The sequence below is a fragment of the Zeugodacus cucurbitae genome, chromosome 6, assembly GCF_028554725.1.
Source record: "Zeugodacus cucurbitae isolate PBARC_wt_2022May chromosome 6, idZeuCucr1.2, whole genome shotgun sequence".
Taxonomy (NCBI): Eukaryota; Metazoa; Arthropoda; class Insecta; order Diptera; family Tephritidae; genus Zeugodacus; species Zeugodacus cucurbitae.
In genome coordinates this window covers 26,768,823-26,795,544 of record NC_071671.1, presented here as the reverse complement: position 1 = coordinate 26,795,544, position 26,722 = coordinate 26,768,823, and the positions used below count along the sequence as shown (strand labels likewise).

Here is a 26,722-nt window from a genome sequence, read left to right as displayed (position 1 = left end):
GTGTGGTATGAACACATACGTGAATATTTTATGCAAATAATCAGCATCCAAACATAAGGACTACAAATGACTCGTATGCGTGTGAGTGGTTGGGGGTAGCATCTTTGCGCGTCAGCTTATCTTGGTTGCCGCTTGCAACAATGCAATATTCTAACAAAGAAGAAGGTGAAGCAGCATCGAACACCATCCGATTTGTACAAACTGCCAGCAGCAGACAGTCAAGCGGCTAGATAGACAGACAGAGAGGCATAAATGCAACACTATGTGCTAAGCCGCAACAATGTACGACGAGTATTATAACATAGCAGGTCTCTAAGGAGACACAACTTAAGCTTGTGTCTACTTTACACATGTGCACACGTGCATTATTTTCTTTTTAGCATAGCGCCGCTGTTGGTGAATGCTAATGTATTCCCGTAACTTTTTTCGGGATCCCGAATATTAGTTTTTGATTCATCCTTTTTGATTTTTATTTACTCCGAGAGCTAAAAGCTTTGATAATTACCTTACTGGGGTCAAAGGTCAAAGTCAGTTCCAACCTCTAAGTGCCTTATCTAATTTTGGAAAAGTATGACAAGTAAATGTTCTGAAAGCAATCTTATATTTTGCTGTGTTTCCTCTTTTCCATATCGAATAGAATCTCTTGACGCTTCTTGCTGTACTTCTTCATTATATTGTGCTTTCGGAAAAAGGTCGTACCACTCTTGAATTCACTGACATACCTATCTCTTATCTTCTATATTCTACATCGCTCGATATAATTCAAAATAAAGAATATAATGAGTAGAATGTGGACGCTTATCGATTAAGATAATCAATTAAAGCGCATTTTTGAGTTTTTTAAGTGCTCTACCGCAAGGCCATTGGTTGTAAAGGTACTATTGCTACTACAATTGGTATCTCTTCGAAGAAAATTGGTCGAACGAGACCCCTACCCCTCTTTACCATTCCCCCCAGAAGAATTGATATTCCTACGCTCTACATATAAACATGAGAAATCTTAAGTCTCAGTTCAGAGTTCCAAATTTGGCTAGAAGAGTTCTCGTGCTTGAATCTTTTGAGAATTCTCGTTAATTCTTGCGTAATTTTCGGAACTGCCGATTTATTAATTGAAGAGAGTTTATCAAGAGGCATATATTGATCAAATAAAACTGAGGTTGTCAGCCTATATCTTCTTTTTAGCAATTATTTGTCTTGACATTTCAACACCCTAACCACAAAGTCATAGGTTATAAGACTTCTGTTGTTACTGATATTTCTTAAAAGAAGATAAATTGGACGAAGCCACTGTCCTTGCTTTCTTTACAATTCCTCTAACATTTTCACAAGAAGAACATTATTGACATATGTAGGTACGGATGCCTCAGGTCCACATTAAAGTATGCCTTAGAAAACTGTGGTCAAAGTTTCAAATTCCGGCTCCGAGCGAAGCTTTTTTTGCTTGAAATCTTTTGCGAGAAAGAACAGACTATCTTAACCGAAGATCGAGCTTGTTTCTTTATCGATTTAAAGTTACTTAATATTAGAGAGTCAAACAGTTCGGCTGTTCATTTTGAGGTTATGTAGCTCTTTGGTATTTAGGTCTCATAACATACAACTAGCAGGCCCGAAAGTTTCCGAAACGGTACTTAGGACGAAGATTGTACTTTTATCATTTCCTTAGAATATGCGTTTCCGGCGGGTATGAAGCTCACGAGATTTCAAACAACTTCGCATGTAGTCATGTTAACCTTAATAAACAAAGTAAGCTCGGAACGCTGTGGCACGCCAACTAAGCGCTAAGGCAATTCTTAAATTGCCTGTGTGAGCGCACAAAATTGTAGCGACGCCGCCGCACACGGCTGTCAAACCAATAAAAGCGGCCAAATAAACAAGCGTGGAAAAAGAACGAACGAAGAAAATACCACAAAGCAGCAGCAACGGTAGAGCGCGCCGATCAAAGCAGAGGAAGGCAGAGATGGAGGCAGCGTGCAAAGAGTTGAGCTTTGTGAAATAAATATAATTTACATTTTTACTCAGCAGCATCAGGCAGCAACATTGGCGCATAACAAAAAAATAAATAAATAAAAACACACAACAACAATAAGAAATGCTCTGCAATCCTGCTGTTTGTTGTGTACGAAAATCAAAAAATAAAATTCCGGCGTACAAAAAATGCTAACACACACGAACGCGCTCCTCCTCACTTTATTTCCTTCAAATCCGACAATTCTACAACCGACAAAATTCCGGATTACTTAGCAACTATGGCCTAAATTTGTTGCAAGCAAATAAAATTTGATTTGAACGTAGATTCTGCATGAGCACTTTCGCCTTTTCGAGCATTTCTCATTTGATTGCGAATTTGTGGCGGGGATTTAGTTGAACAAAACCAAACTAAAGCGTTGATAAATTTCATAAATTTCGTTTTGCATATTGTAGCAAATTGGTATTTAGAGCACAATTTAGTGAGGCTTATGAGCGATGAAAGTTGAATGATACCGGTAGGCTGAATAAGGATACAAATTTGTAAATAATATTTGCATAATTACTTTTTAGTTGCCATCCAGTGTTCTTTGTAGCGTTAAAGGTGAGTTGAGAATACAAAAGGTTCAAACTGACCATACATTTTGAGGAAAAAAAATATGAGTGAAAATCTGAAAAACCGCGGGAATGTATTGAATTCCCGTCCAAAATGTTTATGGAAAAGAATTCTTAAATTTGTCCGGATGAACCACAGGTGGAAACGTCCGGATACTATCTCCTCAACTGTCCAACTTTCACAAAAGTGAAGTTGAGGCATCCTGAATGTCCTCAGAAGATTAGACTGGAATTGATATTAGCCGGCTCAAAAGAAAACCTTTAGATTCAAACTTGAAAATATTTGGCATTACAAAGAACCGGAGTATCAACTGTCCAAGTAAGATACACGTTAAGATATTAGGATCGATTTCTCTGAAGAAAAGTTGAGGTTCCATAAAGGTCCGACATTTGTCTCTGAGGGTGAAAATCTTTCCATATCTTTATTAAACCGTACAAAATAGAACAGCCACACTCATCGAAGAAATTTCCAAGAAAACTAATTTTTAGAACAGAAATTATGCTTAGTCAGACGTCAGTGACATTTCTATGGGCCAACGACAGAAATACCTACAGTTTCCACAGACGACGAGATATTAAAAATCTTGTAGTAATTGCTCGAAAATCGTGTCCAAAGTTCCGGTGATGTTCATGAGACGTTAGTTCTAAATGTTGATAAGAACATACTAAGCTAAGGACCGGTTCTCATAAGACCGGGAACCTTTCTATAACTCTACATTTTTTGGATCGTATTTAGTATCGCCTGCTGGGCCAACAAGCCAAGATTTCGATCTCTATCGAGCATTATCTGTACCAGTTTTTCATAAGACCGGGAACCTTTCTATAACTCTACTCTCTATTTTGGATCGTATTTAGTATCGTCTGCTGGGCCAACAAGCCAAGATCTCGATCTCTATCGAGCATAATCTGTACCAGTTTGCAAAGATAAGTTTAATGGCTGAAAAATATCGGAGGTGAGCCCTTGACTTCACTTTTATGAAGAAATTTTGGTTACACTCGGGAAATGAAGGTAATGTTATATGAAGTCCATCCTATGTTATATAATCCAAGACTATATCCTATTAGTTAACACATATTTTGATAATTTCTCGACGTTCTTCGCTTTTTTTGGTTAGAATTGCTGTCAGTTTTGTTTCAATGATTATATAGGAATGCTACTCGAACAATTCTCAGTGTGAGTTAAAATAAAAACTATTGATTCTAGACTTTGGGATGCCTGAGATATTGTCTTCGAGAAAAGGAGGCCTTTATAAGATTATTCACCGACATATTACAAGGCAGGTCGAATCTGGAGTCTGGACTTCCTCGATTCTACTTTAGTAGGAGCTCTACAAATACTTCCACGCTATCTTTATCCCCAAAGCATTGTGTTCTCAGTAACTTTTTATTATTTTTCATTTTTATTTTAACCCGAACCGGAAATCGCTTTATTAACCCAAAAATTAAATTAGAAGCTCAACAAATTTTAAAAGTAATTAAAAAAGAGAGTTGTTGCTCCTTTGCACCTATAATTCCTGACACAAAATTTCCAAAAAATAAACCTGTCACAGCTATTTAAGCTAACAGCGCGTAAGCACGCACATTTATAACCCCCTAAAAGGCATCAATAACATGCAACATGCAACATGACTCCATCCATGTATACCGTTAGCAATGTTCTTATATGTTTTCTTCGCTTGCTTTGAGCTAGCTAATAAACGGTTCAGTAGGGATTTACGAAAACAAGCAGGTTTCATGTACTCCTCTGTTTTACACACATGTAGCAACAGGATGCTGGGGCACTCAGCAAGCATAAAACACACGCTGTGCCCCAAATGGATATGCAACACAGGCACAGCCAGGGGGGTGTTGGGCTAAAGAAAATTGTATGTATGAAACGAACGATACTTTTGTCGGGGTTAGCAATGGTAATAGAAGTGGTAATTCGGAATTTATACGAGCAGACCAACGAACATGTTGGCTAATAGAACAAGCAAATATGTGTGAATGCTCCAAAGAATTCGGGAGCACAAGGATACACACACAAACATATGTTAGTTTGTGTACATTTTTATAACACTTTGCCGTTTGGAATGCCTGAATAAAATTGTTATGGATGGCATTGCTATGGAGTCTTGGCACTTTTTCCCAAACTGCAGTTGTTGTGTTGTGTTCTTTGTTGTTACTTAGCTTATTGCCATGGCATGTTGGTCGAGCAAAAGTTTGCGCAAACGGAAGTTCGCTGTAAGTAATGTGGCAGCCGAAGTTTGTTTCGCATTCGACTTGTGTATTAGTTGTTTGAAATTACTTTTATGTGGTGTTAAAATGGCAACCCTATACAAAGCACCCGCTGTTTGTGTGTGAGGAGAACGTTTTCTATATGCGCGACAATTCAATTACCTTCACGAAAGTAAGTGCAAAGTATTTGCGAAAGTATTAAAAACACAGTAGTGGGGAAAATGTCAACACATTGGTGTTGTCTAAATTTGTTCGTAAACCTGGAGAGAAGTGAAATGTATCTATGTAAATACCTGAACTTTTATAATATAGAAGATTACAGGTATGCTGAGTCAAAGATCTGATTAATCGAAGACAGGTTTTCACACTTTGGAACCATAGTGATCAGTTAAGCTTTCTCAAGATCTTTAAAATTATATTCAAGGTCTCAATTCTATAGTTTTCGATTAATGTTTTTGTTGTTGTTGTAGCAGCATAAAATATTTGAAAATATTTCAAACGAGTGGTATAAAAATCTGAGTCCATTCCGCTTATGTAGAATCGAATGTCGAGGGACCGGACCCGCAATGAACCTAAGACGCCTTGTAGTTTAAATTCAGCTACTTAAAAGACTCAGGTTTTCCAAAGTAATGCAAATTTAGTGCTTTCTTACTCTTGAAACCGAAATTCTAATCGACGAACCCCTTAATCCTTTAAACCACGTCTCAGAATTGAAAATACTCCGGATTGCGACGAGTTTGCCCACAGTTCGCAAGATAATTGCTCGTTTTAGTTATTGTCACATCGTATTTAACTTAAATACTCGTATCTAAACATATAATCACCATTTCCTGTTTTGAAACAACAAATAGTATTTTTGTCGAACAAGGTATGTTCAAAAAATAACGGGAATTTTCAAAAGTGCATAATTTTGAATGGATACTTTTTTAATGTAGACAAATGAATAAACATTTTTTCCAAAAATTCACGTTAGTTTTTGAACACACCACTTATTTTTAAACAGTCACTTGTTAACCCAAGTTAAGTTTTATAAAATTAACACCCTTGTGTGGATCAGTGATAAAAGCATTTGGGAGCTCGAAACCTCGAAAACCTATGTCTGCAGAAATTAACTGATTTTGGACTTTCTTAGCACATTCTGTCAAATCTGAATACTCTCAGAGACCTTTTGAATTTTTCAAACTCTATTATCTATTATCCATCAATAGGTATCGAAGATCTTTCGTCGGCTATTCTAAATTCATTTCCGTAAGAAGGGCCCATATAAAAGTATTTTCCACGACCTCAGCAGATTGAAGTACATTAAGGAAGCCAAATTGTACGCTATTTGATATTAATAATTCTCAAAAAATCAGCCAAACAGTTATAATTCCAATTAAGTGAAATTTCTGTACTTCTGCCTTCATCCTACTTCTCCTATCTCTTCTCTGTAGCTTTAGTTTGTTTAGAAAAAGAATCTCTTTGTCTTAACATTATCGGAAATGAACAATCCACACCTCAACAAACTTGTTCAATTCCATTGAGGTTTCTTTGTAACTTTCTTTCGACTAATAGTAATATAGTTAATTAAGAAAAGCTAAGCTTTTGGAACTTACTTACATTCTAGCATTCTCACATACACCCTTTCATATATGATTTAAGTTGAAGTATCTACATTCACATGCTTTCAACAGGAATTAGTCGCGAAAGAATTACATACTTAGCTACAACTACTTACATACTCACATTCCACATAAACAAAAAAGAGCAACAGTAGTTTAACCACACACAAACTCTTTCTCCACACATTGTTTATTTTCTTAATAAATAAGCTTACCGGAAACATACCGCAGGCGAAACAAACTTTCACTTAAATCACTCGCTTTACTTAATTTCAATTTGTATATAAGTACATATGTAAGTCTAACTGTTGTAATGCCAGCAACACGCAACGGCACAAAAAAGTGTTTTAAACTAACCAAATTCACTTTGAAATATTCATTTGTTTCCTTTAACCGCAATTCCAACCACATTTCTCAGTGAATAAATGGAAATTTTTACCACAATTTGGGTAAACCATATGGCAACACTTTACTTGCCAAGCATTTAATTCGATTTTAAGTTTGATTTTCTGCTTAAAGTGGATCAAAGTGAATTTGGCTTCTTCTAGATAAGGAAAAGTTTCCATAGTTTTTAGTTTTACAAGAACAAAAAAATCTATTTGATTTAATTCTACAAAACATTTTTATCATTTAACATATGTATGTACTTGTTGCGGTCACTTCTGGTCTTGATAGACTTAAAATTGGATACGGGAAAGACTGCGCTAGGCTATCTCTGTCCGGAATTCAATTCTACGACCCTCCTCTATATCCAACCTCTCTCTTTTATAATTAACAAGATATTTTTAAGTCTATCAGAAAAACTTATACCGTAGAGATGATTAAATATAGATAGACCCGGGGATATATAGGCGATGTTTGGATTCCCGATAAGAACTCAATAGTATATGGTACTCATATCTGCGGTCGGGTTGAATAATTCGTCTAGGTCATCAGCTCTAATTCAGTTATATTTCTGAAGTGAGTTTCCATAATTTTCAAAACTGGAGAATTGCTGTTGATCCTCAGAGGAAATATTTCATGATTATGAATTAATGTTTTTCAATACTGGTACTCGTTACAACTAATGATCCTACTATATAATATAATATATCTAAAGCCTACATCTTTCACTTCCTCCAGCTATTTTTCTCTCTCATCTACTCTCTATATTTTTCTCAATCTCTACTTCTACCTTTCTCTCTATCTATGTCCCTCTTGTTCACTATATCTCTATGTCACTCTCTCTTTAGACCGCCATCTCTCTCTCTCTCGCCATATTTTTCCATATTCCTCTATCTTTACATATCTTTAGCATTTCCTATATCTCTTTCTGTCTCTTTCTATTTTCGCTTTCAATATATCTATGTCCCTCTTTCTCTGCCTTTATATCTCTATCTATCTCTTTTTATAACTATGTCTCTCTCTCTCAGCCTCCTTTTCCAGCCCATTTAACGTAATTAAATGTGAGTAACTACCCACTTAAATGGTTGTTCATGTGAAAAACGATTATTTTTTTTAAAGCATTTACACTTTATGTGCGTTCACAGTTAGTTTAACGGCACAGCTATCATTTAAAAAGCACTCACTCAACAAAGCTTTAGCGACTGTCATCAACACATTTCGGGTGACTTTAGCATTTTCTACGCCAACACTTGCAGCGACTGGTGGCAATTCATCAATCTTAGTTAATTGTGAGTTTCAATTTAAAAGTCGTGATGAATTCCCAGTTTAATTAAAACTTCAGTGCATCGCAGTGTGGGTGTAAATCATGTGCTTGAGCTCGCTCGCAGCTACAGACACGTTGTGGAATGTGTGTAGGTGTTCTATATATAATGGTATTAGGAATGCATGTGAGGTTATGTCTGGCTGTGCACCATTTTGTGGCAAATACCGAAGGGGCAAATTGGATTTTGACCAAAATTGACGAGTCAACCTATCCACGTAAACCAAGATTGTGAGTTTTTGGGTTGCGGGAGTGATACGATTTTGGTATGCGTTGCCAAAGACGTATGTACATAAATTCATATACAGAAAGGTAAAGAGGAATATATAAGAAGTATGTGAAAGCGGAAGCGAGCAGCAGATCAAAGGTAATAAAGAGTGTGCGAATTGAAATCGGGTATGCATATTTATATGTACATTAGGGTGACACTTAAATGTGTGGAATATTTCTTTGATGCATTTTAAAGCATAAAACCGACTTTGATACTACGTTAGTAGTATATTTCATGTTTTAATCAAGAATATTTCATATTAATTAAATATACATACATTAGGGTGTTACATAAATTTCGGAGAATTTTTTATAATATATTTTTAATTAAAAATCATATACTTTTATAGCCAATTCATATATTCATATTTCTTATAAACAAAATTAAAAACAAAATAAATATATTTTAGGGTGGTACTTAAATAGAAATGGAATATTTTTTGTAGTAATCCGACTAGTTAAATTAAAATAATTCTGATTAAACTAAAAAATACACTAGGGTGGTATATAAATATAGGAGGATTCTTATAATATACATTAAATCCCAAAACCGACAACGATATTGCTAAGTTCGCATTATTCATAATTCAGTTATAAATTCAATTAAAAATTAAATAAATATGCATTAGGGTAGTGCTGAAATGTGTGGAGATTTTTTTATGATGTACTTTAAACCAACTACTTTTGTCGAATATTTTATGCTTACGTTATAAAATAAAATCATATTAACTTAAAAGTGTAATACATTAGGGTGGTACGTAAAAATGCGAAAAATATTTTTAGAAAATATTTTAAATCACACTCTAAATAATCATATGATCGAATATTTTATATAAACATTTTATTTTTTCGACTTCATTAACTGAATTACTTAAGTATGACCCTAATAAATACCACATAAATATATATGCTACAGATATATGAATATAACTCATTTGCCTCACTTGTGTGGCCATAAAATCGGATGTGATGCAAATGCGGTTGTAATTAAAACCGTTAAAAAAGCATTCCTGGGGGCTTCGAAGTGTAATAAAGTCGGGCAACAGGCGCCAAATGCTGGTGTTAATTGCTTATATATACGTATTAAAACTGATTTTTTGCGATTTTTATGTGCCGCTGACGCCTTTGCGGTCGCTGCCAGCGCCATCAAATGGAAAATGTTTCTCGAGCGAATTCAATTTGCTGCTTAAATAATCACAGACAGCGACAGTTATACACACACACCTAGAGACACAGGCGGGTACTCGAGCGTAATTATGCGCATTATTTGTTTTGATGAAAATGATTTTGTATATTTGTTTTTGGCGCTGGAAAATCACAAGCCACAGCTGACGTTTCGCATGAAGTGCGAAAAGTTTGTTAGATGTGACAAATTTAACGCATATGCAATTGAAATTCATTGCAAGTATGCATTTTTAATGCAAAAAAAAATTAATTTTGAAGTCAGTAAGTACATATGTGTATGTGTGCTACTCAACCAAATGTTATGAGCGTGAAATAGTGTAAAATCGCTTTTAATTGCATAACCTCGGCAAATACTGAATTAATTAACTAAATGCGTTTATAATCAAGCGTCGACATTGAGTTTGACGCATTGCAGCAACAACAAAAATGCATTAAATCCGATTATGAATTTACATTTGCATGGCAGGGCAATATTGAATTGTTGCGCTTTTTTGCAATGTCGAGCGTCCAGAAGTCACATAAATACATAACTTTTTATTATACTCTCGCAACAAAAGTTGCTAAAGAGAGTATTATAGTTTTGTTCACTTAACGGTTGTTTGTAACACCCAAAACTAAACGAGTTAGATATAGGGTTATATACACCAAACTGATCAGCGCTTCGAGGCGAGCCAAAATCAGAATGTCTGTCTGTCCGTCCGTCTGTCCGTCTGTGCAAGCTGTAACTTAAAAGTAAAAAATAAGATATCTTGATGTAACTTGGCACACTTATTTCTTGGCACCATAGGAAGGTTGCTTTCGAAAATGGGAAAAATCGGACCACTACCACGCCCACAAAATGGCGAAAACCGAAAACACATAAAGTGCCATAACTAAGCCATAAATAAAGCTATAGAAATAATAATAATAATATTTGGTATGATGGATCGCACTATGAAGGGGCATATTTCGATATAATTTTTTTGGGGAAGGGGCTGGTTTTTTGTACATATCTCGCAAACTAATAGAGCTATATAAACCAAACTTTCTGCAGACTATAACTTTTCAAGGTCCCGAGATCGAATTTGAAGAACTCAGTGACTTATGGTAATTTTTCACCGAAAATATCGGTAAATCTCTCAGATATCTTAATTTAATTCAGAGAAATTTTTTTTCTTCTAATAGTGTATCTCTGTATCAGAAATACTCTCATATATCTAATTATAGAATTTTCAAAAATACGATGGGCTTAATAGCTTATAATCTCATAAATATAATTAGCCAAATTAAATGAGCATCTAACCTTAGATATAATGTATGTTGGTGATGAAAATGAGTTTAATCGGATCAGGAATTACCTCAGCCTATATAACATATATGATGATTTTCGTTTTTCAAAATTTCAAATTGTGTGTTATCTTAATAAAATTATAGCAATAAATTGCGAGTGTATAAAATGCTCGGTTGCATCCGAACTTAGCCTTTCCTTACTTGTTTTTCTATAAATTTTGTTTATTTTTCTCTCAATTTTGTTTATTTTCTACCGTTCTAGTTAAGCTGTAATAACATACATAGTTGTCATTTAATCTATGAAATGTATAAATAAATCCCACATAATTAAAAAAATTAATAATTTTTATTAAATTTGCACATTTTTGTGTCTATAAATCTTATCAGTAAATCTCTGAGACAACAAAAAACCAAACACAATTTCAAATGCAATAAACAATCACGTATTAAAACTGGCTGCCATGGCGTATGAGTGACATTTATATATTTGCTGCTAACAAAAAAATTACTTCTTATTATTTATGCATTAAATTTTGAATTTTTTTTAATGAATTCAACTGCTAAAATATTTCACTATTATTGCAAATTTTATTTTATCAGAACCAGCAAATATTTGCACAGTTTATTGGCTGGTCAACAATGGCAATTGAGCATGAAATAGTTGTGAGCTCTGTGTGTGTGTGTAAGCAATAAAAATCTCTTAAATTTATTGTGGTTGCATATTATATATATTTTGTAATTTTCTACCGTTTTTTGTTGACATTTGAAAACATTTTAAATTTAATAATAATAATAATTGCTAGCGTACATGGCGTATGAGTGATGTGTGGTGTTTGAGTGACGTTGTGATTGATTGAGAGATTGATTGCAAATCGTAATTCAAATGTATACAGCAGCCAGACGTTTGGTTAGCGTGACAATAACATGTTTGTTGGTTGTTGATGTTGGCAAATAAATTAAGAGTGACGGAAAAAATGTGGTGTGGAAAATAAATAGTATGAATTTCTAGCAACATACACGTATGCGAATATGTGGCAAATATAGAAGATATACATAAATAAATATTTTTGTGGAACTCTGAATTATATTAATGAAAATATGAATATTATAGCTAATATGAAAAAAATGGTATGGCCAATCACTAGTTTGGCAGCTGTATGTTTTAGTTCTACGATATTGTTGATTTTTAGAGATACCATTTTACAATGAAAAAGTAACATTTCCAGGAAATTTCATAGAAATAGCTGCTAATTTCGAGGAGTTATCCAACAAATCTTCGTTGTATGGCAGCTATATGTTACAGATGTCCGATCATGACTTCGATTAATGACCTTCACAGTTCATAAATTATTCTTAGTGAGAAACAGTGGAGCTAGAGGAAGTTATGACCCGATTTCACTTAATTTTGGCAAGGAGACATATTATTAGAAGAAAAATATTACCTCTGAATTTCTTCAAAATATCTGAGAGACCCCTCATGTTCGATATATGGGGCCTTGAATACTTGTACTTCGATTTCGGAGATTTTTAGAAGGGAGATGACACACTATAAATGCAGTATTTGAACAAAGTTCTATTCCGATATCTTCACTAGTGCTCTCTTTATGTATCATAAAGCAAACGATTCAAATCGTCTTCAAAGTTCTGGTATATGGAAATTAGGCGTGGTTGTGAACCGGTTTGGCCCATTTTCAAAATGTCAGGAAAATGTTATGAACCGAATTTCATTGAAATTGGTCGAGTAGTTTCGGATAGGGTATATTAAGTTTGTCACGAAGTTTGTAACACCCAGAAGGAAGCGTCGGAGGCCCTATAAAGTATATATGTATATAAATGATCAGTATGTTGAACTGAGTCGATTTAGCCATGTCCGTCTATCTGTCTGTCTGTATATATACGAACTAGTCCTTCAGTTTTTATACTCTCGCAACAAAGTTACTAGAGAGTATTATTGTTTTGTTCACATAACGGTTGTTTGTAACACCCAAAACTAAACGAGTTAGATATAGGGTTATATATACCAAAGTGATCAGGATGAAGAGTAGAGTTCAAATCCGAATGTATGTCTGTCCGTCCGTCCGTCTGTGCAAGCTGTAACTTGAGTAAAAATTAAGATATCTTCATGAAAATTGGCACACTAATTTCTTGGCACCATAGGAAGGTTGCTTTCGAAAATGAGCAAAATCGGACCACTGCCACGCCCACAAAATGGCGAAAACCGAAAACTCATAAAGTGCCATAACTAAGCCATAAATAAAGCTATGGAAATAAAATTTGGTATGAAGGATCGCACTATGAAGGGGCATATTTGGATGTAATTTCTTTGGGGAAGTGGGCGTGGCCCCGCCCCTTATTAAGTTTTTTGTACATATCTCGCAAACCAATAGAGCTATATAAACCAAACTTTCTGCAGTCGTTTTTTTAGCCACTTCCTAATGCAGTCCAAAAATGAAAGAAATCGGATCATAACCACGCCCACCTCCCATACAAAGGTTAGGTTGAAAATTACTAAAAGTAGGTTAACTCGCTAAGGAAAAACGTCAGAAACACTAAATTTCACGTAAGCAATGGCAGATAGAAGCTGCACTCAGATTTTCTTACAAAATGGAAAATGGGCGTGGCGTCGCCCACTTATGGGTCAAAAACCAAATCTTATGAACTACTCGACCGATTTCAATGAAACTTGGTTTGTAATAGTTTCTTTACATCCCAATGATATGTTGTGAAAATAGGCCAAATCGCTTCACAACCACGCCGACTTCCTATATACCAGAACTTTGAAGACGATCTGAAACTTTACAATATATAAAGTAAGCACTAGTGAAGATATCGATGCAGAACTTTGCACAAATACTACGTTTATAGTGTGGCAGCCCCATTCTAAAAATCACCGAAATCGGACCATAGGTTTTCAAGGCCCCATATATCGAACACGAGGACGTCGGTGCTTCTAACCTAATATTAGGGTTTCCAACTTTCGATGGACTTTATACAATATATATGACGTATATGTGGGTCAAATTGTGTATTATATAATATAAATAAAGTTAAATAAATAAATTGCGAGAGTATAAAATATTCGGTTACACCCGAACTTAGTCCTTCCTTACTTGTTTTACTTACTTTTTCTTGCGTCTTTAGATTTGCTTAAACACATAGTTACTAAAAGAAATGCACCTGTGAGGGGTATATTAGCTTCGGTACAGCCAAAGTTAACGTTTTTTCTTGTTTTTAACATAACCTTTGTAAGGGAGGTGGACGTGGTTGGGATCCGATTTTTTCCATTTTTGAACTGTATAAGGAAATGGCTAAAAAAAGGACTCTGGATGGTTTGGTTTATATAACTTTAGTAGTTTACGAGATATGTATATGAATAGACGGACAGACGGAAGTTATAAAACTCTTTCTATGTTCTCAAGAGTTGGTTCTGAGGGAGCTATGGGTTGAAGTCACCTGTACTAGATAAGGGTAGCAAATAATTAACTGAATACGATGAGACAACTTCCCACATAATTTCAAAGAGATATTGCAACAACAAATATATATTATTAGTACACTCTTTGATAGATCGCTCTCTGCTTCTTCTAATGCTTAAAAATTTGTTTGAAAAAATCCAATATTTAACAACAAAAGTAAACAACTGCTCTTCGGTAGCACAAGCAACTATATAATCAATTAACAAATTACCGCTTAGAAACCTGTTTTTACCTTTCTTAGCATTACATTTCAAATTAACACCCAAAAATTCAAACCACGGCCACTAAGCATATACACCCACACACATATCTGTTCACATCTTTGAAAATTCAATTAGCCATTTCGTTTCATAAATATTAATTTACATTAATGAGATTTTACTTGTGGGCCACAGCTGCGCTGCTCGAGCATCGTTTAGCAAATCAAACGTTTTAGCCACAAGCGAAGCAAAAGCAATCAACAACAAGCGCAAATCGGTGTAACTGTAAACGTATGCCAACTGCACATCCTGTTGTTGTTGTTGTTGTTAAGCATTGAAAATTGAAAACTGCAAAAGACAACATCTAAGCAAAGCTAAAACGAGGCTAAAAGCTCAATTAGCGTGATTTAAATGCAAACAATGGCATACCGTTAGGCGGGTGGCGTACATACAAACTGCATGTGGTTAACCGTAATTAGCTGTGTCTGCGTCTGCGGTCAGCGTATTTTTTACTACACTTACTGGCATGCTTAGTACACTGCGTTGTTTTAGCTACGCTACAAGGGGTAAAGCTTACGCTCAAACAAATAAATAACAGAGAAAATATGAATATAAAATATATATATATATGTGTATAGTATATAGATATATACTATAGTATGAAATCCACGAATATTGCCACAAAGCAACTGTGTAAAAACTAAGTGCAAAGCAACATAGCAACGGAAGCGGTAGGTCGGAAATTGTGGCAAATAATAATAATAAAAAATTCACTCGCTTAACCCCTCGAAGTGTTTATGCCGCATTTTAGAGTGTCCGTTGGGTCAGCTGTAAGTAAATAATTTTCGCTATAATTTTTCAAATGGATTTAGAGTGGCAGCAATTAGGTATAAATGTAAATTAGCAAAACAGCAATTAATTGGAAAGTTTATTTCGAAAGTAATTAACGGGAATTTAATGTTGATATAATTTACGTGCGATAATTGGAATTCATACTACGCAGTTCATTAAAAGTAAACTTTATTATTTGTGAACAAATATTTCGCTGGCTCTCAATCGTATTTATTGGTGTAGAAATACTTTTTTTTTTTAAACTACAGTTTAAATGAGTTTTATTAATTACTCGGACTATACATATTAAATGTTAAATACTATAAAATGATGATTGAGCCTTCGAAACACGTTTTAATCACAAAGTTCAGTATGTTTGTAATTGGCGTTGCAACCGTTTAGCCGGTTATAGCCGCAGCGACGATAGTGCGCCACCTCTCTCTCCTTCGCAGTTCGGCGCCAGTTGGAGATCCCAATTGTAACCAGGTCGCTCTCCACCTGGTCCCTCCAACGGAGTGGAGGCCTTCCCCTTCCTCGGCTTTCTCCGGCGGGTACTGCATCGAACACTTTCAGGGCTGGAGTGATTTCGTCCATTCGGACAACATGACCTAGCCAGCGTAGACGCTGTCTTTTTATTCGCTGAACTATGTCAATGTCGTCGTATAACTCGTACAGCTCATCGTTCCTTGTCGACTTGTAGAGCTTGGTTTTGGTTCGTCGAGAGAGGACTTTACTGTTCAATTGCCTACTCAGTCCAAAGTAGCACCTGTTGGCAAGAGTTATTCTGCGCTGGATTTCGAGGCTGACATTGTTCGTGTTGTTGATGCTGGTTCCCAGGTATACGAAATTATCTACGACCTCGAAGTTATGACTGTCAACAGTGATATGGGAGCCAAGACGCGAATGCGCCGACTTTTTGCTTGATGACAGGAGATATTTCGTCTTGTCCTCATTCACCTCCAGACGCATTCGCTTCGCCTCCTTATCCATGCGGGAAAAAGCAGAACAAACGGCGCGGTTGTTGCTTCCGATGATATCAATATCATCGGCGTACGCCAGGAGCTGTACACTCTTGTAGAAGATTGTACCTTCTCGGTTTAGCTCTGCAGCTCTTATAATTTTTTCCAGCATCAGGTTAAAGAAGTCGCACGATAGTGAGTCACCTTGTCTGAAACCTCGTTTGGTATCGAACGGCTCGGAGAGGTCCTTCCCAATCACGACGGAGCTTTTGGTGTTGCTCAATGTCAATTTACACAGCCGTATTAGTTTTGCGGGGATACCAAATTCAGACATCGCGGCGTAAAGGCAGCTCCTTTTCGTGCTGTCGAAAGCAGCTTTAAAATCGACCAAAAGGTGGTGTGTGTCGATCCTCTTTTCACGGGTCTTCTCCAAAATTTGGCGCATGGTAATATCTGGTCAGTTGTCGATTTTCCAGGTCTAAAGCCACACTGATAAGGTCCAATCAGTTTGTTGACGGTGGGCTTTAGTCTTTCACACAGTACGCTCGATAGAACCTTGTATGCGATATTTAGGAGGCTGATCCCACGGTAATTGGCGCAGATTGTGGGATCTACCTTTTTATGGATTGGGCAGAGCACACTGAGATTCCAATCGTCAGGCATGCTTTCTTCCGACCATATTCTGCAAAGAAGCTGATGCATGCACCTTATCAGTTCTTCGCCGCCGTATTTGAATAGTTCTGCCGGTAATCTATCGGTCCCCGCTGCTTTGTTGTTCTATGTTACCTTCATTTAATCAGATTAAAAGCTTTCACTGACTTCATAAACCTCAAAATCCAATTACCTCACCTAAAATCTTATTACAAGTGCTTTCTTTCACTTTCACTTTAAGTTAAAGGTTTCATATGATAAATTTTATTAAAAAATATAAGAAAATGATAACTTCGAAAAAATATTTTTATGTTCGAAAGTCGAAATATATATATGCCAGCAATTTATCGGATTTTATTTATGATAAGATGAATTTCATTAAAAAAAATTAAGAATAGTACAAATTCGAACATATATTCGAAAGTCGAAAAATATATATGTACAAACTTTGTGAGCTTATAACATTAAAACTGCATTTTAACTTTCACTTTCAATAAAAGCTTTCACTATTCTACAGCTTTATGTGTTTCATAAGTCTTAAAATCCAATTATAGCTCCTAAAATCTTATTACAAGAGCTTTCTTTCTCTTTCACTTTATATAAAAGCTTTCACTGTTTCAAAGCTTTAAGCTTTCATAAGCCTCAACATCCAAAAAATGTCGCTTAAAATCTTATAACAACGACTTTTTTCACTTTCACTACAAGTACAAGCTTTCACTGATACATAGCTTTAAGCTTTCTCTATTATAAAGATCTGAGCTTTCATAAGCCTCAGCATACAGCTTCTAAAATCTTATTATAACTACTTTTTTCAATTTCACTTTCTATAAAAGCTTTCACTGTTTAAATAAAGCTTTGTGCTTCATAAAACTCAACATCAAATTACTGCTTAATATCACTAATAATTTTTCTTAAGTTCTATCAGATATTTACAATGTCTAATATTTTATATACAAGTTATCGTTTTGAAGTTTTGAGCTTTCATAACTCTTAGCATGAAATTATAGCGCTTTCATGCTTACTAAAGCTTCTCTTTTCACTACATATTATATCAATCTAGTGTTCTTATCTTGAATATTAAAAGAAAGCTTTCATTACTTTAAGCTTTGCACTTTCATAAATCTCAGCATTCAATTAGAATCTCTTTAAATTGACTACAACAACTTGTCAAGTGGCAGCCCTCAAATACAGTCATTTTTCGTACCCAAATTCACTGCCAACTACCGTCAGTGCTAGAAAATCATTAATCTTCAAATCTGCTAAGCAAATAGGTATAACGTAAATTGTGAAAGCTTTTTGCAACATTACGTTTTTATCTACGCTTATGACAAACACAATAAAAGGTAAAAGGACTTTGCAGTCTGCAGTCTGCAGTCTTTTACGTTATGATGTCCATTTCTTTAAACACTTCAGGCGCTTATTTGAGATAAATGATGGAATATCACTCAAACTACCACGTAATACAGACATATGGATAAGCAGTTGGGTGGGTGGCAAACCTAATAAATTCCAAGAGGCCACCATAAATAACTGACGAACGCCGACAAAGAATGCCAAAGGCAATGCGAAGCGACTGGTAAGCAAATAAGAGTGACGCCAACGTTTGACGACGACGAGGATCGACGACGTGGAAGATGATGACATGCAGGCGCTATGGCAGTCGCGATGTGGGTGAGAGTATGGAAGTGGCAATGCGGTGGTGAACGCACATAGCTTTGTATATATTGAAAGCGTATGTAAATATATTGAATATCAAATAAACCGCCAAGAGGTTCGAACTGGAGAGGTGTGTGATTCGTATTAGTATACTACTAGGTAGATACATTCCTTTGTTATAAGAATATTATGGAGTTTGTGAAAAGTACAATAAAACTGTATTTTCGAAAAAATCTTTTTATGTTGGAAGTTCGAAAATTATTTATATCCTTCGGGAGAGCAATTTATAAGATTTTATATATAATATGATCAATTTTAATAAAAAACAAGTAAGGAAGGGCTAAGTTCGGGTGTAACCGAACATTTTATACTCTCGCAATTTATTTATTTGACTTTATTTATATTATGTAATACACAATTTGACCCACATATTCGTCATATATATTGTATAAAGTCCATTGAAAGTTGGAAACCATAATATTAGACTAGAAGCAACGAGGTCCTCGTGTTCGATATATGGGGCCTTAAAAACTTATGGTCTGATTTCGGCGATTTTTAGAATGGGGCTGCCACACTGTAAACATAGTATTTGTGCAAAGTTCTGCACCGATATCTTCACTAGTGCTTACTTTATATATTGTAAAGTAAACAATTCAGATCGCCTTCAAAGTTCTGGTATATAGGAAGTAGGCGTGGTTGTGAAGCGATTTGGCCAATTTTCACAACATATCATTGAGATGTAAGGAAACTATTACAAACCAAGTTTCATTCAAATCGGTCGAGTAGTTCCTGAGATATGGTTTTTGACCCATAAGTGGGCGACGCCATGCCCATTTTCCATTTTGTAAAAAAATCTGAGTGCAGCTTCCATCTGCCATTTCTTATGTGGAATTTAGTGTTTCTGCCGTTTTTCGTTAGTGAGTTAACCCACTTTTAGTAATTTTCAACCTAACCTTTGTATGGGAGGTGGGCGTGGTTATTATCCGATTTCTTTCATTTTTGGACTGTACTAAGAAGTGGCTAAACAAAACGACTGCAGAAAGTTTGGTTTATATAGCTCTATTGGTTTCCAAGATATGTACAAAAAACCAATTTGAGGGCGGGGTCACGCCATATATATATATTTTAGAAATCCAAAAAAATTACATCCAAATGTGCCCCTCCCTAATGGGATCCTATGTTCCAAATTTCATTTTCATAACTTTATTTATGGCTTAGTTATGACCCTGTATAAGTTTTCGGTTTCCGCCATTTTGTGGGCGTGGCAGTGGACCGATTTTGCCCATTTTCAAAAGCAACCTCCTCAGCATGCCAAGGAACATGTGTTCCAAGTTTCATTAAGATATCTTAATTTTCACTCAAGTTATCGCTTGCACGGACAGACGGACGGACAGACATCCGGATTTCAAATCCACTCGTCATCCTGATCATACATATCTAACTCTTATATTTCTTGGTGACACAAACAACCGTTATGTGAACAAAACTATTATACTCTGTGCAACAGGTTGCGAGAGTATAATTAAAGAAAAATATAACTTCGAAACATATTTTTATGTTCGAAAGTCGAAAAACATGTATATACTTTGTGATAGTAGTTTATCGAATTTTATATATAATAAGATGAATTGCTCTTAAAAAAAAATTTAAAAAAAATATAACTTCGAAAAAACAGTTATATGTTCGAAAGTCGAAAAATATATATGTATTTTCCTTGCAAGGCAATTTATCGGATTTTATATATAATAAGATGAATATCCTCAAAACAAAATATAAGGAAACTATAACTTCGAAAAAAATTGTATATGTTCGAAAGTCAAAATTTTTATATATATCCCAGCAGAAATGTCATAATTTATTGCGAAAAATTTGAATTTTATTTGTGTTAAATCAACTGCAGCTCTGCCTTTGCTACATTTAGGTGCCACCAAATGTTTGCAGTTGTTGTTGTGATGAAGTCTACTGCCACCTAAAGACTGTTTTTGTTATTGTAATGAAGTCTACTACCACGTAGCGACAGTTTTGGTTGTTATATGGCATTCTATTGCCACCATTCTACAGGCATTGCTATCATTGCTGACAAGCGGCGCTTCGAAGACGCCAACAATTTCAGGCATTCCTCTTATTAAACCACAACGGTTAGTTGCCGCCAACATTCGCCACTCATGTCTATATTTTTTTTGTTATTATCATATTTTTTCCACAGTATTTGTTGTTGTTGTTGTAGTTGCAAATGGTGTGGAAAATTGAATTTTTATGACACATGGCAGCAGCAATAGCTTGTCACATCTCAAACGAGACGCGAGGCAACAGCTGCGCCGCTGGCTGGAGGAGTGAGTGGCAATAAAAAATTAAAAAAATTAAATTGCAATGCAAATATAAAATTTATGAGTGCCAGTGTGTTCGGTATTGAGTATCATAAAATGATAACGAATTTATGTGGTCGCCTTTTAGGCGCTTTAATGTGGTTTTTAGCGCTGCGTAGAGTTTTCTCTTACGTTTGTGTGTGCGCAGTTAGCATTTTAAAGCCTGTAAAGCTTTGAATTCTTTTTTATGTTTAAAAAAATCTCCTTTTCAATATTCGTCAACTCTCCACACTTCCGCACGTTTGTAATCGCCCACGCAAGCGTGAAATCCCTACGCTTACTTGTGTGCTTATCAGCAGTGTGTTAAACTTTATTTACGGTGCAAGGTAGGTAGGTATGTATAAATTATATATACATATGTACACATGTGTCCACATCGTCGTTTATTGTCCTCGTTGTATTTATTTGTTCTACAGTTTTCACAGCACTCACACATTCATTCTATTTAATTTGCACGTTTGAGTTTAAGTTTATTATTTGTACGTGTGTGATTAAGTCTGCTCGAAAGCTTACCAAGTAGCTTACAAAGAAATTCACATTAATACATACATATATTATGTGCTTGCACTCATGTGGCCTAACAATTGTTATTTATTTGATGCCTGGTTTTAGCACCTAAAAGTATGCTGTTAAAATGGATAGTGAATGTAATATAGCTTAATTGTCTTAGTCAACTATTTTTTGATTGAATTCTGCAACAGTCGGTAATTAAATTTGAAAATAGTTATTTAATAAATTTTCATTTTTAGAAAGAGAGAGAGAGAGAGAGAATAATATTTTCTCCCATAGTTACTGAAATCGATTACGAACTCAGATTAATTTAACATTAGAAAGTCTTAATTTTGAATTCAATATTTTTTAAAAAGGGCTCAGTACTAATATGGCCTTTCATTTAACTTTCACATTATTAGCAATTTCTAAATTTATTAAAGATGACAACTCTATTATAATTTTTACCGCCAAAACTCTGATCGTCGAAAATGATTAAGCATTTAAAATTATTGTAGACGAAACATTCCTCATATATACTATTTTATTTTTAAATAATTTATTTTATTTTATTAATAATCAGTTGGCAACTCTATAACAGAATTTGTTACTAATAATGCTTGGTTAAATGTATAAAGATTACAATTCATTGTAACTATACCGCATATAAAATACCGATTTTATATATTATTTCAAAATAGTTTGTATCTACAGGCAGTTGGCAACTCTATTATTATTTTTTCATTATAAAAATTCCTCAAAAACAATAAAAGTGCCATGTTGTTGTAGTCATAATTCACAGAAAATATATTGTATATTCAATTTTTTAATAAGTTATATTTATAATCAGTTGGCAACTCTAAAAATATTTTTTTTTTAAATACACAAATAAAACACTTTTTTGCAAAAATACCGTATGCAAAATGTATATATTTTTTTTATTTCAAAGTAGTTTATATTTATATTGTGTTGGCAACTCTATAGCACAATTTATTCGTAATCAAACATGGTTAAATAATTAATAATTATTTTTGTTGTAATATACCGCAAATAAAATACTGATTTTATTTATTATTTCGAAATAATCTATATCTGCAGGCAGTTGGCAATTCTATTATTATTTTTTCATTATAAAAATTCCTTTAAAACATTAAATGTTTTTATTTTTTGTAGGCATACTTCGCAAAAATCATAATATACATACTTTTTATTGCTTAATAATCTGTATTTATAATTGGCTGGCAACTCTAAAAAAATATTTTTTTCTAATAACCCTGCTTAAATACACAAAGAATACAACCTTTTGTAAAAATACTACAACTTTGCTTCCGCCGTTTTCCAATAGATGTCTCTAGAGTCAAACACTGGTCGATTAAATCGTTTTATATCGATCTTGGACATTTGTGTCAACATTAACCCAACAAAATATTTGTAGAGATCTGTTTGCATCCCAAACTTATTCCCAACTGAAAATGTCACTTTTTGAGCCGAATTCTCGATATTTGCGGGGAATTTTGCTTTTCTTTTTTAATTCCAAGAAAAGTGCGGCTGAGGCTAATCGAATGCTTTCGATACGTACGGTGAGGCTGTCCTAAGTGAAAAAACATGTCGCGAATGGTTTCAACGTTTTAAGAATGTTGATTATGAAGTCGAAGACCGGCATGGTGGTGGAAGGGAGAATATTTTCGGAGATGCCGAATTGGAAGCATTACTCGACCAAGATGCGTTTCAAACCCAAGAGAAATTGGCCGAATCGTTGCAAGTGACACAGCAAGTCGTATCAAAACGCCTTAAAGTCATGGGGATGATTCAGAAACATGAAAGCTGGGTTCCTTAGCTCCAAGAGTTCCTTGAAACCAAGGAATGTCGAATGGCGCTTCTTTGCATGTGAACAGTTGCTTCAAAGGCACAACCGAAAAGGATTTTTACATCGCTTTGTAACTGGCGACGAAAAATAGGTCCACGACGATAATCCTAAGCGAAGAAAGTCATGGGGAAAGCCTGGACATACCTCCATGTCGACGACAAAACCTAACATTCACGGCGCCAAGGTCATGTTCTGCATTTGGTGGGACCAGCTGGGGATTATATATTATGAGCTGCTAAAGCCAAGTGCGTTTGAGCAGAGCACTAAAAGAAAAACGGCCACAGTACGAGGAAAGACACGATAAGTCAATCTCCAGCATGACAATGCTCGGCCTCACGTCGCAAAGGTGGTCAAAAAATATTTGGAGACGCTGAAATGGGTGATCTTACCCGACCCGCCGTATTCTCCAGACGTTTCTCCATCTGACTACCACTTGTTCCGATCGATGGCACACGGTCTAGCTAACGAGCACTTCAGTTCTTATGAATAAGTCAAAAATTGGATTGATACTTGGATCGACTCGAAAGATGAGGAGTTCTTTCGTCACGGAATACGCATGCTGCCAGAAGGATGGTCAAAAGTAATAGCTAGCCGACGGCCAATATTTTGAATAACATTTTTGTAACCGTTTTTATACAATAAAGCCTTAAATTTACAAAAAAAAAACGGCGGAAGCAAAGTTGTAGACCATACCAAATATTAATTTAATTTCATTTCTTTTATTCCTAAGCACTTTACATTTATAAAAAGTTGGCAACTCTATAAAATTTATTTTTATTAAAAAAAACTAGCTTAAGTCTAACAACATTAATAATATTACAATAACTTTGTAATAAGTTAGTTGCGTTATCAATTTTATTTCTTAATAATTTATAACTATAAACAGATGGCATATCTGAAAATAATTTTCTTTTTATAAAACTGGCATAAATTTACAAAAATTCTTAACTTATTTGCAGTTTAATGTATAAATAAAATTGTTATTTATATTTTCTGCTGCTTTGGCAACCGTATTTAGCTTCAAAGCTACCATATAAATCTATAGAAATTAAAAAATAATATTTTATTTTCATAATTAACACTTTTTCAGCTACTTTAATACATTTTATTTCATCCGCCTCACGCTCAAACAACTTACGCTGACTTTTATTATGCTCAAACGCATAAGTAAATAAGTTGCTCAATGTGCCGCCAAAAGCTTATGAGCGCTGACTAAATAAAGAAATACAGAAAGTGTTGCCAAGCGTGTGGAAAATTACATAATCAAATTAATTAAGCCATATGCGCGCCGTGAGCCGTTTATTTACATTTTTTTGTTGTTTTTTGCAGCTTTGGCGTGAATTTTATTTATATTAAGTTTTATATGAAAGCATAATTTGCTTTCTTGTGCTACTTATTAGCTGTGTGAAGGTGAGTGTACAGGCGATATGTATATAATTTTATGAAGGGATAGGTATAAATATAAATATGTATATATTTAAATATGTTCATATGTCTATATTACCGCGAAAGTAAGCTTTTTTCAACATAAAATGAGAAAATATTTTTAACTTAAAGCTTGAACTGCCAGCGTTGTTGGTTTAGTGAGAAACTTTACACCGTCTCTTTTGCTGTGGTTTACACCTTATTATTATTATTAGTATCATTATTCTTTTATTCTTGTGTGTTGAGTATATATATACAAGTATATTCACATTTTGTGTTACGGAATTAGGCTCATGCATGCTCCGAATTTATTTATTCAGCACAAAATGTGTAACATTAGCGGCCGAGTACGTGTTGCTCATGAATTATGTGTACTTACATATATGTAGTTATATCGTCAATATATACAGTAATGGAGGCTAATTTAGTAGCTCGTAAAACAATGCGACCACTGAATATTAATTTGGTGAAAAAATTTAGTAGCTTTGTAGAAGAAAAAACTGAAGGCTTCATTATTGTAGAGAATTCAAATTGCTTGCTAAATATGACCTAATATTTCTGAAATTTCTCAAATTTCTCAAATAATCGCATACTGTGATTATTTCTAACCTCAAAAACTGAGGAACATGAGCTTTTGCAAGCTTTTTCAGTATAATGAAGAGCTTTTCATTTTCAAATGGTTTTGTTCTAGGCTTTAATGAAAACTTAACATATAGAAGTGTTGGAAAATATGAAAAAATTCCACATTAAAAAAAATTAAAGAAATAAAAAAATTATACATATCCTGTAAATTAGACGATCCCGAAATTTTCGGGATTTCAAAAAATTAAAATTAAAATTCTTGAATTCGAAATTATTTATGATCGATTCAATTTTGTATACTATGATTATTTCTAACCTCAAAATCTGAAGAAAATGAGCTTTAAGGAAGCTTTGACGGTATAATAAAGAGCTTTTCATTTTAAAAATGGCTTCATTATTGGCTTTAATGAAAGCTTAACATATAGAAGTGCTGGAAAATATGGAAAAAATTCCACAATTAAAATCGAAGAAACAAATTCTATGAATTTCACGATTCCGACATTTTCCGGATTCCAAAAAAAAAAAACAATATTCTTGATGGCGAAATCATTTTTGAGCGCTTGATTATAGATGATATGAAATAAACGCTTTAATTTCACGAACCCGAAAATTTCAGGAATTGAAAATAATATTTCGGGATCTCCAAGTTTTTTGAGTGTTTGAATATAGTTAATTGGAAGAAAAAATTATTGAATTTCACGATCCCGATATTTTCGGGATTTCATGCTTCGGGTTCTCGAAATTATTTTTGAAATTTTCATTTACATTATACTTCGTTATTAATCAGCATATTAAAAAGTCCAATAATGAAAGGAAGGAAGCCATTTTATAGAGAAAACATAAATTTAAGAGACTACTAACTCTAAGTTTTTATCTATCTTTATACTCTCGCAACAAAAGTTGCTAAGAGAGTATTATAGTTTTGTTCACATAACGGTTGTTTGTCAAAATGATCAGGGTGACGAGACGAGTCAAAATCCGAATGTCTGTCTGTCCGTCCGTCCGTGCAACGGATAACTTGAGTTAAAATTGAGATATCTTGATGAAACTTGGAACACATGTTCCTTGGGACCGTAAGAGGGTTGCTTTCGAAAATGGGCAAAATCGGACCACTGCCACGCCCACAAAATGGCGAAAACCGAAAAAACAAAAAGTGTCATAACTAAGATCAGATTTTTTTACAAAATGGAAAATGGGCGTGGCATCGCCCACTTATGGGTCAAAAATCATATCTCTGGAACTGCTCGACCGATTCGAATAAAATTCGGTGTATAATATTTTCTTGACACCCTGATGACACGTGTGGAACCACGACAAGTTCCCATGTAACTCAATTTTGAACTCCATCTTATTCCTTAACTTCATAATGTATACATAAGGAAACGATGAAGAT

The 26,722-nt window shown here is 34.6% G+C and overlaps 1 protein-coding gene across 4 annotated transcripts in view; it reads left to right on the top strand.

The window, feature by feature from the left end:
* Positions 1 to 26,722, top strand: part of LOC105214022 (protein king tubby) — a 119,030-nt gene that overhangs the window by 27,338 nt on the left and 64,970 nt on the right. Inside the window, exon 2 of one of the 4 annotated variants that reach the window (XM_054232972.1) lies at positions 24,652 to 24,732. The exons of the other annotated variants lie outside the window; for them this stretch is intronic. The gene's annotated coding sequence lies outside the window, so the exon portion shown is untranslated. The remainder of the gene's footprint in view (positions 1 to 24,651; positions 24,733 to 26,722) is intronic. 4 annotated transcript variants of the gene reach the window in all.